General features: G+C 49.1%; 1 protein-coding gene across 2 annotated transcripts in view; it reads left to right on the top strand.

Moving 5' to 3' along the window:
* The first annotated feature begins 4,447 nt into the window (after window positions 1-4,447).
* The window catches only part of HRH2 (histamine receptor H2), a 74,648-nt gene continuing 63,761 nt past the window's right edge, over window positions 4,448-15,334 (top strand). The window contains exon 1 of one of the 2 annotated variants that reach the window (XM_036995215.2): window positions 4,448-4,692. The gene's annotated coding sequence lies outside the window, so the exon portion shown is untranslated. The remainder of the gene's footprint in view (window positions 4,693-15,334) is intronic. The other variant, XM_036995214.2, reaches the window with a different exon arrangement.

Here is a 15,334-nt window from a genome sequence, read left to right on the forward strand (position 1 = left end):
AGCTATGAGATCTTGGAGAAACCTCAGTCCCCTCATTTGTAACCAGGGTATAAATAATAGTTTCTACCTCACAGGGCTGTGGTAAGAATTATTTGAGATGATATATGCAAAAAATCTTAGAAGATGGTGGATATTCAACAAATTGTATTCTTCTTATCTTATAAGCCAGCATGGGGCATCATGTAATCTTAGAGCCAAGAAATAGCCAAGGCAGAGCTCTTTGGAGTAGTCCTGGTGGGGCAGGAACTAGTCTGGGGACCCCCAGCCCTGAAGCCTTTCCAACATCTCTCCCAAGACTTAGAGCACATGATGCCTAGGACATGTACATCATCCATCCCAACCGCAGTTTTAGGTGCCTTACCACAGACCCAGAGCCACTCCACTGCCCATGACAAAGATAAGAAATGACAAAAACCAGTTGCTTTGACTGGAATTCTCCTCAGACTACTTCAGTAAATGTTATCACTATACCATGGTATTCATTATCTTAATTGTTGCAATCTTTTCTTTTCCCCAATTTTAAGCTGTCAGCAGAGATTACTCATCCAAAGAAAGCATACATTTTTTTCTATTTTGGTCAACTAGTGGTTTGGGTTTCCTAGAATGGAAGTTTTTGACTTCCTGTGAAAGTTAGTAATTTTTATACATTCAAAATAAGGAGGAAATTGGGACCACCAGTTCCCAAAGCCCTCTTGCAAAGTGGGGAGCCTGTTAGCAATAATAATGACTTTTTATATTACCAAAATGCTTAGAAGTCTCCAAAGATTCTCAGATCCAGCCTAGAACTAGGAACTTGTAGAGCTGGAAGGCCACATCTGCTGAGTGGCCAACCATGAATTGCCCCCACCAACTCATTCTACAGTGTATGAAGTGTATCACTTCCCTCTTAAATCCCTCCAGTGGCTCCATTTAATTTAGGATGAAATTTACATGTCTCACCATGGCCTTGCCCCAACACTGTCTCCAACCAGTGTCCCTCTCCCTCACATACTCAACCATGATGAACTTCTCCATATTTCTTGCTGAGAGCCTAGCCTTTGGGGCATTTGCACATACTGCTCCTTCTGCACGAGACACTCCTCCTCCTTTTCTTCATATACCTGGCTCAGTTCAAATGTTAAACCTCAGAAAAACCTCTCTAACCATCTTAAAGTTCTGCCCCCACTCATTATTGAGGATATTTCTTTGCTTTGCTTTGCGTCCCTGGTAGCGATTTTCTTTAGCAGAAATCATCTGCTTGTTTGTTGTCTTTTTCCCTCCCTCTAGCATGTCAGATCCTCATCTATCTTGCTCATCACTGTATCCCAGGGATAACCCATGCCAGACATAGAGTAGGTCCAGCAGACAGGTGTGGAATGAATGAACGTCCTTAATATCTATTTCTTTTTTCATCTGAGCCTAAGCCAAATTCTTTGAGGCAGACGTTATTGTTATGCTTCTTTAAAGGTCAAGGAAATGGGACTTAGAGATGCAGATTCCCCCAAACCTCTTTCCCTAGTTATTCATTGCTTTGGGACAAACCACTACCAAATTTCCTTGCTTAGAACAAGGATGGGTCATTTCTCTCAGTTCTGCGGGTTGGCTGGGTGGTTCTTCTGTTGGGCTCGCACTCATCCATGTGGCCATGAGAGCTGGGACAGCTGGCCATCCTTCCCCATGTGGCCCTTCATCCCAGACATCTTTACACCCTGGTGGTCTCAGAACATTATTCCAAGAGACTTGGAGCTGAAGCACAAAGGCTCTTAAGGCCTGGACTCAGAAGCCACACAGCATCACATCTCCTGGGTTCTGTTGGTTAAAGCAAGTCACAAGAGACCCGGACTAGGGAAAGGGACTTACACTCCACACTGCAAAGGAACTTGGGCCAAATTGTTGTAGACATCTTTGAGAATCTATCAGAGCTGGTAAGCCCTAGAACCAGCTAGAGTGAACCTCTGACTCAGTAAGGAAAACCAAGGGAACCTGGCAATATCAAATGATACCAAAAATCCAAATAGACTGCAATAAATTTACTTCTCAATCATATTACAGGTCCCCTGGAGTCTGGCAGGATTCCAGGACTTCACTCTGAGGTCCAAGGTGACAGAGCAGCCTCTCCGTGGAACAGAGCCAGTCTCATGACGGAGAGGAAAGGGACATGGCAAACACTCACTGTCCCAGAGCCTTTGCATAGAAGTGACACAAATCCCCTCCACCAACCATCTGTGGCCAAACAGTTCACAGACATACCATCCTCTCTGGGAGGGGCACTGAAGATGACTGGACAGGAGTCCCTCCCAAATGGAGCCCATTTTCCTCTTTGGAACCTTAAAAAAAATCATTTATGGAGCCACAACCTGTCTCATTCTATCCTGCTATTGGTAGGGTCAGCTCCCCATCAGCTCCCTCTACCCAGAAAACCTTCATAGAGACAGAAGTCACTGTGGCCTCTCTTCTCCAGAATACACATCCCAGCCTTTCCAGCCATACAGCCAAAAACCTGCCAGAGTCTCCTGGCACTCACAAGATCAAGTCCAAACTCCGTCTGTGTGGTGTCCTTAAATTCCCCCACGATTTGATTCCTGCTGGCTAGCTGACCAGTCTGTATTCCCAGAACGCCTCAGGCTGTTTCATCCTCTGTGCTTGTCTCTCTGCTGTTTCCTCTGCCTATATGGCCCTCCCCTCTTCTCCAGCTTGTGAAATGTGGCTTTCCTCTCAAGATCTGGCTCTACTGAAGAAATCTTTTTTCCCTTGGTAGGGTCAATCAACTCTTCCTCTTTCTAAACCTCTTCATTATAGCATCTACTCATTCACTCACTCAACCAACATTTATTTGCATTTCTTACTATGTGCCAGGTACCATTCCAGGTTCTGGGGAAACACAGGGAACAATACAAACAAGGCTCCTGTTCCTTCACTGATATAATTCTGGTGAGGTAAAGCAGACAATAGCATATAAACCAATGGATAAAGCAATAACTTTAAATAGTTATAAGTGTTTTCATTATAATAAAAAGGGATAATAAAAACTCTGTAGCAAGAATGTGACTGCTTTAGATAAGATAATCAGGCCTATGGCCTGACATTTGAGCAGCTATGGGAAGATATGGGTGAAGATCATTTCCAGCAAAGGCAACAGCCAATGCAAATGGCCTCTGGTATGATCCAGTTTGGCCCATTCCGGGCACAAGGAGGAAGCTGCTGTAGCTGAGGCACACAGAGGGAGGCAGAGAGTGGTGGCCCATGAGATCAGAGAGATGAGCAGTGGCCAGATCAAGTTTGCAGTGATAAGAACTTGGATTTTATTCTAACTACATGAAGTCACAGGAGGGTCTTAAGCAGGGGAGTAGAGATGCAGAATCTGAATTATGCTTTTTAGAAATGACCTAAGCTGCTTTGTGAACTGCAGGTGAGCAAGAGGGGAGTCCACGAGACCAGCTTGGAGGTCCTCCTGTCATTCCAAGATTTTGGTGACTTGAATGCGCAGCCTACAACAGACTGCCCCAGAAGCCGTGACCTCAGAGTTCTAGGGAACTGTGACCTTAATCGCTGTATCTCAGCTCAAAGCACAGAGCAGGGTGCATAGTGACAGAATGGCTTAATCGTCATTAACACGTCTGAAATTTACATTCCGCTGAACCCAGCATCCTTTCCTTCTCCTCCAACAACACCAAGCTTCTGCAGAAACTCCCCTCCACTTATCAAGTTCTACAAGCGACCAGGGGAAGCCTATTCGCCTGCCTGTCTCTCTCCCACATTGGGCTAACCACCCCAGGCCTGGCACAGTGCCGCTGGCCATCCTGCCCACCCAGGCTCCCTCATACTGAGGTGCGCACTGTTAGCACAGCAGCCTCGACGTCTTGATATTTAAGAGAGAGGCTTTCCCATTTGAGCCCCCATTTTTCCATCTGTAAGGTGGGCACTGTGTTCCATTCCCTAACAGCCCCTATCCCGAGACACTCCTCCACACCTCTTCTCTCTCCATCCCTTCCTTCCACTAGAACAAATCCACCCTGGGTTTTTTCTCAAGTTCCTCTGATCCCCGAATTATCCAAACTTTTCCCCGGAAACCAGTTCTTTGTCTTCCAGCCTGATTCCAGGTGGCTGAGTGCTGGGCACCCAGGGTGAGGGGTGCCACCTGACCTGGGTCTAGCCCTCCCGGGCCAGCCCGCCCGCCAGCGGTGGGCAGAGGCCAACGCTAAGGCCCCTTCCACCCAGCCCGTTACTGAACAGCTGGACTCCGGGACCCCAGCCAGGCTGCGGGGAGAGTGGGCAGGAGCGAGAGGCACAAATGAGAGAAAGAGGGGGCAGCGCGATAAAGAGGAGGAGAAAGGGGGAAGTGTCAGAGCTGAGAGCAGGAAAGGCTGTCGACGAGAAGGAAAAGAGAAAGCGGGGGAGAGTGTGGGGGAGAGGCCGAGCAGAGGAAGAGAAGCGAAGACAGACAAAATGCGTGTGTGCGCGCGGGCCTGGAGCGGGGGAAGGAGGGAGAGGCCGGGACGAGCGGGGGAGAGACTCGGAGAGGGGCGGCGGGCGAGCCGCGCTCGGAAGCCGGGAGCAGCGAGGTGGGGGCGGAGACGAGGAAGTGGGTGCGAGGCGCGGGGCGCGGGCGGGGCGCTCCGCCGGCTCCATCCCTGCCCGGAGCGCAGCCGGCGCGGGCGCAGCACCGAGGCGAGCCCGGAGCAGAGCCACGCTCGGCCGCAGCAGCAGCCCCAGGTAATGCGGCCGCCGCCTCCCTGCGCCGCTCTCCGCGCCCGTCGTGCCCCCGACCCCAGGTTCGAGCTCCCGCCCCGCCGCTCGCTGGTCGTGCCTGACCTTGGGCAAGTCCTCGGCCGGCGAGCCTCAGTTTCCTTCTCTGTGAGCCTCGGGGGGTCGAGCCCGCGCCAAGGGGGGGCGTGGCAAGGACGGACTGCAGCGCTGGGGCGCGGGGTCTGGGGGTTACCCCCTCTGCCCGCGCAGGGGTTGGTTTGGAGAGTCCACTTTCGCCGAAGCAATGCCTGTTCTGCTCCCGGGTCTGGGCGGTGGTATTTTCTCAGGGCTGTGTGTCTGTGGGAGAGTGGAGCGACTTTCTGATTAAGGAAAGCCGACAGAGGGCCAGGTAGGCGGAGAGAGGGCTTCCAGCTCTTTGGCAGCTGAGGTGTCTGGCCTGCGTCCTCCCTGCACTGCTGCCCCGTGCCCAGGAACGAGGACCAGGCAGCACTCAGGCTGGCAGAAGTCCAGCCCAGAGCACCTGGAGAGCTTTTCGCTTCTGAGAAGAGTCTGAGCCTGGCGGTTGCCTCAGCTAGGAATCCCTGTTGGCCCGTTTACCTAAGTACGGTTGACCTTGAATATGTGAGCCTCAGTTTCCTGCTTTGTGAAAAGTGGCATGTTGAATGCCCCCTTTGAAGGGGTCATGAGGATAAGGAGGTGGGCAAGAAAGTACCTGGGGCTTGTGGTGGCCCCCAGTGGCAGTTGTTTTATGCTAACTGGCACTGGTCGCCTTCTGGGACCTCATCTGTATGTGCCAGGTCCTCTCTGGCCTCCTTTGCCAGAGATGGGAGTGGACAGGCTGGACAAAGCAGGGCCCAGAAAATTTGGGAAGCCTAGGAGCCCTCCCTCCAACTTAGACACACAGCCTGATGGTTCTCTAAGGTGCACGATCTGTGAGATGACAGTTCATGTCCTGTAAAGACTCCTGGCTGAATCTCTCCCAGCCTCAGTTGGAAGAGATGAATTCCTACCTACTACTGAGTCCCCTGTCACTGGAGGTTATGAAAGGCCCATGAAAGAAAATGTAGATAGATTACATTTATTAATATCTCTGACCCTGAGATATGACCATTATTGAATGGGATGAGAAAACAGCATTTCTCCAGCACCTGCACCATGCATGCCTAGTATTAGGTGCATTATGCAAACATTATTCACTGGAGTCATAACAACAATCTTGGGAAGCTGATGCCATTAAACCCCAGATTTACAGAGGAGAATACCAAGTGTCACAAGGGCAAGTGGTTTCCACCCAGTCGCACTGTAGGAAATGCCTGTGCTGGGATTGGCCCCAGGTCTACCTGGCTCCAAAGTGCTTCCGACAGTACCATACTGGCCCCAAAATATGACTGCAAAAGGTGTATAGCATGGGGCCTGGCACCAGGCAGGTCCCCAATCAGCACTGGTTTCTTGTGCCACATGTCATAGGAAACTCTGCCTTATAATCACTGCAGAAAGTGAGTCTGAAGGCTGGCAGTGCGATCCAGGCAGTAATTTCTCTAGGGGTCTGGAAGGAAGGAAGGTCACTACTACTCAACACCACATAGGAAGCACATAACAGGCTAACTCACCCCAGCCCAGCAACTTTTCTTCTTTCCTCAACCACTCCATCCCAGTTAACCTCATCTCCATTAACCTTGGCCTAGGCTGCTTCTCCTGGCTTCTTGGGCACTTTCTGTTCTCCATCCTCCGCTGACTAAGCTGACCCTCCCAACTGATGCATCCCAAGGGAGAACAAGTCCAGCTGTGGTCCATCTCCACCAATGTCCCAGAGAAGGGGAAACAGGATTAAGTCTCAATCCCAAGGATTTAGCTCATCTTAGGGAAGAAATCCCTGATAATAGGAAAATGGGCACCCTGCTATGGGAAAATGGGTGTCCCGGCAGTCTAGAGAGATTCTTTTGCCAAAAATGTTTTATAAGAAGAGGAGGACATCCACATGAAGTTATGAAACTAAGCCTCTTTCAAATGTAAAAACATTCATCAACAACCAGGGAGTGCCTAAATGTCCAACAATAGGGGATAAATTTAGTAAATTATGGGACAGCCATGTGGCTACTAAAAATGGAGAGTTTTTAATGAATAGGGACATGTTTATACATACATATATAGGGCATGGTCACAAATTTATGAGAAGCACTTAGAAAAAAGACTGGAAGGAAATAGGCCAAAGAGTGTTAACAATGTTTGGCAGTAGGTGGCTGGATTATGGGAGATTTGTTCCCTGACTCTATAATTTCTGAACTTTCCACTTATGCAGTGAGCATATACTTTAATAATTAGCAAGCATAGAACTGTCTGGCATCTAGTATTAACCTATCACCACCTCCTCCTGGCCAGCACCCAGGACAGGGCTGACACATGGACAGAGCCACCTCTCTGTTGAGGCCTGGCAGGCTCCTCAAAAGAAAGAAGGAATATTAAATTATTAATACGAATACTATCTGACATTTTTTGTCTTTTTATTTTGTGCTCATGATAATCTTATGAGGTAGGTACAATCAATATCCCTGTTTTACAGAGAAGAAATCAGGAGTCAGATCATTCAATCACTTTTGGCCCATGTCCCACAGCATCTAACCAGAGTCAGGAAAGGTGCACAGATTCAATTAGCCATCATTTAAGCACCTATCACAGAAATCTTGGACTTGACAGGTGAAGAAATAGTTCAGCCTCCAAAGTGCTAGGTATTTTGTTGGGTGCTGGGGACCCAAAGGCACATGCGGTGTCGTCGCTACACAGGTGTCGGGGAGAGTGGTGTGTAAACAGTGTCTTCAGGACTTTGATGGGGGGTTGTTCAGGAAACTGTGGGACTTCAGAGGATGAACGGTGAAGGCTCCCCAGAAGTGATTTTATCTGAAATGGTTCTAGAAGCATAAGCAAGAATTCACCAGGTGAGCAAGAGAGGTGTGGGCAGTGGTTCTCAACTGGGGACAATTTGGTCCCCCAGAGGTTATTTGTCAATGTCTGGAGATATTTTTGATTATCACAGCTAGGGTCAGGGGTGTGCTAACACCTAGTGGGTAGAGGGCAGGGAGGCTGCTACACATCCCACAGTGCTCAGGATGGCTCCACAACAAAGAATTCTCCTGTCCTATATGTCAGCAGTGCTGAGCTGAGAAACCCTGGATTTGAAGAGAACGACATTCCTGAACAGGGGATCAGCCCATGCAAAGCTGCCGCAGATGTTTATTAAGCGCCTCCTCTGTGCTGGGCACTTTGAACCTGTGATTGCAGTACTGGCCACATGACCTCCCTGCTGCCACTCTGCCCCTACCAGCAACCAGGTGTTCTTTAAAAAACAAACATTAAAGCTGTATAGAGATATAATTCATGTATCATAAAATTCACCATTTAAAGTATATAAGCTAATGGTGCTTAGTACATTCATGGGGTTATGCAACCATCACCACTCATTCTAGACTATTTTCATCACCCTAAAAAGAAATTTTATACACACTAGCCTTCACTCCCTATCCATCCCCACCTCCCACCCAAGGCTAGGGAACTACTAATCTATTTTCTGTGTCTATAGATGTTCCCATTCTGGACATTTCATATCAAAGTAATTATATAATGGATGATTACATGGAATAAAATATGGTCTTTTGTGACTAACTTATTTTGCTTAGCATCATGTTTTCAAGGTTCATCCATGTTGTAGCATGTATCAGTTTTTCTGGTCAAAATAATATTCCATTGCAATGGATATACTGCGTATTGTTTATCCATTCATCAGTTGATGGGCATTTGGGTTGTTTCCACCTTTGGGCTATGATGAATGATGGTGCTGTGAACATTTGTGTACAGGCTTTGTTAGGGTGTTGTGTTTTCATTTCTTTTGGGTATGGACCTAGGAGTCATGTTATACCTAGATCATGTTAAGGCTATGTTTAACCTCTCGAGGACCAGCCAGGGTTTTTTCCGAGGCAGCTGTACCATTTTACATTCCCACCAGCAGTGTATGAGGGTTCCAGTTTCTCCACATCCTCATCAACACTTACCGTCCAACTTTTGGATTCTAGCCATCCTAGTGGGTGTGAAGTGGTATCGTTGTGTTTTTCATTTGCATGCACCTCGTGGCTGATGAATTTGAACATCTTTTCAGGTGCTTGTTGGCCATTTTTGTATCTTGGTTGCAAAACTATCTATTAATGTCAGTTTTTAAAACTTCTTTGCATCATTCCCTTACTGAGACTGAAATGCAAACCCCACAGAGGTCCACAGGGCCCCACATTATGGATGGGGCCCTGCACACGCCTCTGACTGCATCTTCCCTGGCTCACTGTGCTCTGACTACACGGGCCTCAAAGCAGCACGCTGGTTCGCCCTGTAAGTCCCTTGCATGAGCTCTGAGCTCTTTCCTCCTCCTGGCTCACCATCTACATAGCAGCTCTGTGCACAAGCTCAGTGCAGCCTTCCCTGCCCTCTCAGTCTCAAGGCCCTCTTTAGCACATCTCGAGGTTTCCTTTGGTCATTTTTTTTAACTCTGATAAGATCTGGAAAAACTGGGCTCCAGCTATGACTACACCTTTCTTCACTGTGTGACCCTAGGCAAGCCATTGCCCCTCTCTGGGCCCCAGCTGTGCCATCTGAAAACCAAACGGGGGTGTTCTGGCTGATATCATAGGTCCTTTCTGACTGTGCCCTTCTTTGATTCCTGCTTCCATGGGACAGCTCTGCCAGGAAGGCACAGGCCTGGCACCATGACAGTGAGAGAAAGGTAGCTGGAGCCAAGTTGGTCACGGATCAGAGCAGGCAGCATGCTGATTATCTCCAGTCCCATGGGGACAGTGTTCAGGAGTATGTGGTAGCTTTAACCTGGCTCCCAGCCTCCTGGAACAGCAAAAAATTGTCATCAGTTCCAGCAAGGACTGAATACCTTGGCCACTTTTAGCTCCAGAATCACCTACTTTTCCTGGGAAAATAGAAAATAATCTTCTAACCTCCAAACCCTGAGTATTAGAGCCATTCAGGCTCTCACTCAGTCACTCAACAAACACTTTTCAGGGCCACTTTTATGCCTACTTCTGGGCAATGCTCCAGAAACACAAAGATGTGGAAATATGGCACCTGCCAAGGAATTTCATTGTAGTGGGGAAGGCAGATATGTAACCAACAAACGATACTGTAGGTAACAGATAGAGCCCTTAATCCAGGAGCAGATATCTGAGATCTGAGTACGCATTGCCCTGGGGGCATTCAGGGAAGGATCCACAGAGCTGGCTGTGGAGGTGAATGGGAGGGCAGCAGGTAGACACAGAGGGTCTGGTATTCCAAGGGGAGACAGAGGTGTGCAAAGACACAGAGCTGCAAAACCTCCAGGCGTGCTCAGGGCATTCAGAGTGATGAGGTTGTGTCCTGGGTGCCGGGGTGGTGGAAGGACATAATGAAGGAGTGACAGGACCAGCATCATGAAAAGCCCACAGTGCCAAGCTGTGGAATTTGGAATTTGAACTTTGTCCTGTAGGCCTGGGAGCCACACAAGGATTTTAGGAGGAGGATAGAGGCGATCAGGTTGCATTTTCTAAAATGCCCTTCCTCCAGATAGAGTGGAAGCAGGCGGGGCTGAGGGGAGGGCAGAAGAGCTAGTCAGGATGCCCTTGCTCTTGTCCAGATGAGCAGGGATGAAGGCTGGGACACTGCAGCTGGCAAGAAGAGGGCAGAGGCAAAAGCTTTTTGGGGGGTAAAAGCACATGAAGGGGGGATGGACTGAAGGAGACAGGGGAGGCTAAGTAATGAACAACGCTGAAACAGTTTGATGCCAGCCTTCTGGAGTCCCGACTGCCACTGAAGAGGCATAGGGGCTGCAGGAGCTGGCATTTGAGTGTGCTGTTTTCCAGGTGGCTGAGAGACATAAGATAGAGGTGCAGGAGAGGGTGACCCAGACCCAAGGGTCAGGGTGTGCAAAGGCACAGCGGGTGAGAATATGGAGACTTTCTGGGTGACCAGAGCACAGAGGACATGATGGGAGGAAAGGAGGGAAAACTGAGGCTGGAGAGGACTGGAGGGCAGAGATGCTGGCATCAGAGGGCAGTGAGAGTCCAGAGCAGGGTCCAGGCTGCAGCACCGCTGTCACTTCCAGACGCTCCCTCCCCATGAGAAAGTCAGCAGCTCGGGTGTCAGCCCTCTCCTGGACCCTCACCATGCTCCCAGGGCTGCATGGCCGATGTCAGCCTGACTTTCAACCAAGAGGAAGGCAGACTCCCTGAGCAGTTGGCCAATGCATTTAATGCTGATCTGGGACAAAATTCTCAGAGATAATGAAAGGGGAGGGTGGTTAGAAAAGTAAGTCACCCTGGGTGCCGACCTGAGAATGGCAGGAACAGGCGGAGATCACGGAGGGCAGCTGGCCAGAGGGCTCTCTGCAGGGGAACCAGGCAATGTTAAAAGAAAAAAAAAACAAAACAAAGAGCCAACATTTTACAATGAGATTTCATTTTTAAAACGGATATTTTATTTTAAAGCCAGAGATTTCACTTAAAATCCAGATGTCCAGTTTCTCTCAAAGAATGTGGCGACCTGGTGGAACAGGGCCCAGAGTGACCACGGTGACCCACCCCTGGCCAGGGCATGCGCAGGTCGCCGTACCTGCTCCCCACAGTGCCACAGCAGGTGTAGACAGTTCACACACAGCCTGCCTGGGTCTGGAGGCTGTGGGCAGGAGTAGCCACCTGGCTTTCTCTGCCCTGCCACCCTCCCTTTGCCCTGCATTCCCGAAACTGGTCCTGGGAGCATCATTCTCAGGGTAGGCTCCCCGGGAAAAATAGGGCTGGGGGTGGGGAGGCGGTGGTTCTGGGACTTTATTTGGCTTTTAAAAAGCCCTACATTCCCCAGCACCCTCCGTCACAGTGCAGGCTGGCAGACACAGTTAAGACCCCAAGTGACTAGATTCAGCTCTGCCCTCCCAGCACAGATTTCTGTTTTTAAGTAGGACCTTTAACAAATGTCTGCACAGCCCATATGGGAAAGTACTGCCTTTTTCGAAAGGTTTATTCAATGGTTATGTGCTTTTCTTTTCACTTTTGATTAGGTAAGGCATTGATGTGGTTCAAAATTGCAATATATCAAGGTGCATAGAGAAAGCCTCCCCACTCTGGCCCCCCGTCTGCCCAGTCCCTGCCCAAAAGAGGGGGTCACTTGTTGTGATATGGCCTTCCATATTTTCTTAATGCAAAGCATATACACTTTATACATTTTTTTTCTTATTTTTGACATAAGGAGAGGATAGTATACACACTTCTTCAACTTCTTGTTATATTTTAGTCACTGTAGAATTAATTATCAGTGTAGAAATTTTGAATAAAGAAGTTTGGAAGAAGATAGTAATAAGTCATAGTACCACCGTTCAAAGAAAACCACTCTTACCATCCAATCTGCCTCTCCAGACACAGCTTTGAGTTGTTGATTTTCTTCCTTATAGGTTAACAGGATTTCACAGTCACAGTCATCCTCTAGGTGCAACTTGAATCCTGCTACTTTATTGCTTAAATATAAACATTTTCTCTTATTATTTCATAGTGTCCAAAATGTGGCAGTGATGATAGTAACAGCTATAGTAATTCCATTCTGACATAATTTACTGAACCATTCTTAGTTTGAAACACATTGAAGTCATCTGCAATATTCAACTGTCATAAATAATACAGTTGAACCTGCAGTTTTTTACATCTTTGGAACTGGGCTGAATGAGCATCTCCAGGAAGCCTGGCATCTAGGTCAGAAGCCATAAGTTGGTGCCCCAGGGCTGGGGCTGGGGCCTGCGGAGGAGCTGGGGGGACTGCTGAGGACACTGCTGAGGGAGGGGATGTGGCTGGGGTCCTGGAAGCAGAAGGGAGAGGGCAGGACAGAGGCCAGTGGGGAGCCGGAGGGGGGCAGGTTCTGGGCCAGGCATTGTGCTGAGTGCCTGTGTGTCATGCACACGTTCCTACCCACTGAGCACCTGGTAAGTGCTGGGGCTTTGTGCACATTATCCCGTTTATTCCTCCTAACAATCAGGTAATGCAGGGACTATTGTTATTTCCATTCTGCCATTTGAGGAATCTGAGGCTGAGAAACACCAAACCATTGCTAACTACAGTCACAGAAAGAAGCAGCGGGGCCAGAAGGTAACCCAGGAAGCTGGCTGCTGAAGCCCCTTTCTCTTAATCCCACAAGTCTCCTGACACCGTTGTGTGGTTGGGATCAAAATCCCCAATTCACAGGAAGGGAAAATGGGGCTCAAAGCAAAGTCGCCTGGCTAAAACTGTCTCACTGGTAAGTACCAGAGCTGAGATGAGAACCTGCTGCAGCTGCTGTGAAAGACCCACTCTCTCAGCCACTGGGTCTTGGAGGCTGAAATGATGGTGGGCTGAGGGGCGGGCTAGAAGGAGAAGCCTTCCAAGGCAGACAGAGTCCCATCTGGCCTGCTCACCACGAGCCGCCCCTGCACTCTGCCGGTTCCCAGTGAGACCCAGATTCACTCGCAGGGCTCGCTTCCCCTCCCCATGTGGTGACCTAAGGTGCCTTCTTTCGCAGAAAGGCAGGACTTGAAGTCCAGGGTTTCTGTGAGAAGGCCACAGAATGGCTGTGGGGATGGCAGTGACGTTTACTGAGGAGCCACCACCCTTGTAGCACCATCCCTTCACCTGCATACTTTACCTTCCCAGCACCGCACACTGTGGTGTTATGCCCATTACAGAGGGCAAAGCTGAGCCCCGAGAGGTTCCTGGCTCTTTTCCACTACAAGGTGTCACCTCCCTGGAGTGAGCAAAATGCTTCCTCGGGTGTGGGGCAGGCAGCCCTGGGGGTCCTGGGATGGACTTGGGTGGTCAGTGGCACAGATATCAACAAACACACGACCACACAGTGAGAAGACTCCCTTTTCAGTTCTCCTTCAAACCTTCCTCTTTATGTCAAAGAGAAAGTATCAGTTTGCTGCCAGGCCATCTTTCACCCCTCTGGCACAGGCCAGTCTGCCTTTCTGACAAGGAGAGGGTGGGGCCGACTCTTCAGGCAGCAGTCACTATACGGAATTTAACAACATCGGTTGTTTTTCCACTGCATTTATTTTTGAAGTGACCTCTTTGAGGGAAAGTGATCCTGGTGGTTATTGCAATAATTAAACAATATTAAGTAAAAAACAGAACTGGTATTTTTCTGTGGGTTTGGCAAAAACATGGCAGTGATACATGCACCAATGAGGTTTGGGAGACCCAGGAGGTAGGGGCAGGGTAAGCTGTCAGGAATGGAAACTGAGAGGGCTGTTCCCAGCTCTCACCAGCCATGTCGCCGCGACCTAAGCATCTGGTCCCTCTCTGCCACATTTGCAAAATAGGGTTCATAGTGACCAGCCTGGCTGCTCCACAGAGTTCTCCTGAGGAACTCGAATCGAGGTATGTGGAGGGGCCTTGGCAAGTGGAGAAGGGCAGAGAAGATTATGTAAGATAACCAGTGTGCATAAATGTTCCAGGCAAGTATTAGGTGCTTGCTGATATCGTTAAGGTGACCGAGTGGGCAGCGGCAGGACTTTCACCTGTAAGAGCAAGCAGTGCCCCGCTGGAAGGGCAAAACCCTCCTGGAGTGAGGTTGGGGGAAAGAAGAGCAGAGAGGAAAGAATATAGGGGCTGGCGGGTCAGTTCCAGTGCCCAGCTCACACGGCAGCAGCTGCTGCTGGTGGTGGAGGTGGAGCTGGGGGTGATGGTGATGGTGGTGATGGAGATGAGGGTGGTGATGAGGATAATGGCAGTAACTGTTGGGAGGGCCGCTATGCCAGGGATGCTGGCAGTGATGGCTATGTGGGTGGTGATGAGTCCATTTGGAGGGCCTAATGGCTGTTTAGCATAGAGAGGCAAAGACTCAGGGGAACAAGGAACTCTCTATAGGGCTGCCTAGGGATTTGTTCTCTGGGGCTCCAGAGCTTTCCAGAAACCTACAAAAATGTCTGCAAACTCACACAGACACACAGACACGCAAAAGCCAGATCTAAAATACAAAAAGAAAACCACAAAAGAGCAAGTAATAAATGTTTCATTGGATATCTACAAATGTAACACTATGACAGCTAGTCAATGGCCACTCATTACACTAAATAGCTAAATATGAATTCTATTTTCTATGGAAAGCACATATATTACAAGCATTTATCATGCAGTTGAGTATGCTTCCAAAAGAAAGAGTATATGGGACTCTATAATGTCTTTGAATGGCTGTGGCTGATTGGCAAATGATTTACAAGACAGTAAGTCTCCCATCGTTGGTCACAGAGAAAGTGGCTGAGGATGACTGCCTCTCTGGGATGCTGTGGAATAGGTTTCTGGGCACCAGATGACTCCTGGGTTTTGTTTCTACTCAGAGCCATCCTATTGTATTATTCTGGGGGGCTCAATTCCTTCCTTCCCACCCCCTACACACACACACACACACACAAAGTAGCTGGAAGAAACCTTCAGGATATTCTAAGCCCATCTCGCCGCTTTTCTGCTGAGGAAACTGGATGTATGACTTGTTGGAGATAACACAGCAAGTCAGAGTCACACCAGGGACTCAGTCTCGGACCAGATTCCCAGCCCAGTGCCCTGTCCACCCTGCCCCTGCGCCTGGGCATTTTTCCCTGAGTGGCAGAGTTGGG

The sequence above is a fragment of the Manis javanica genome, chromosome 1, assembly GCF_040802235.1.
Source record: "Manis javanica isolate MJ-LG chromosome 1, MJ_LKY, whole genome shotgun sequence".
In the NCBI taxonomy this organism is placed as follows: Eukaryota; Metazoa; Chordata; class Mammalia; order Pholidota; family Manidae; genus Manis; species Manis javanica.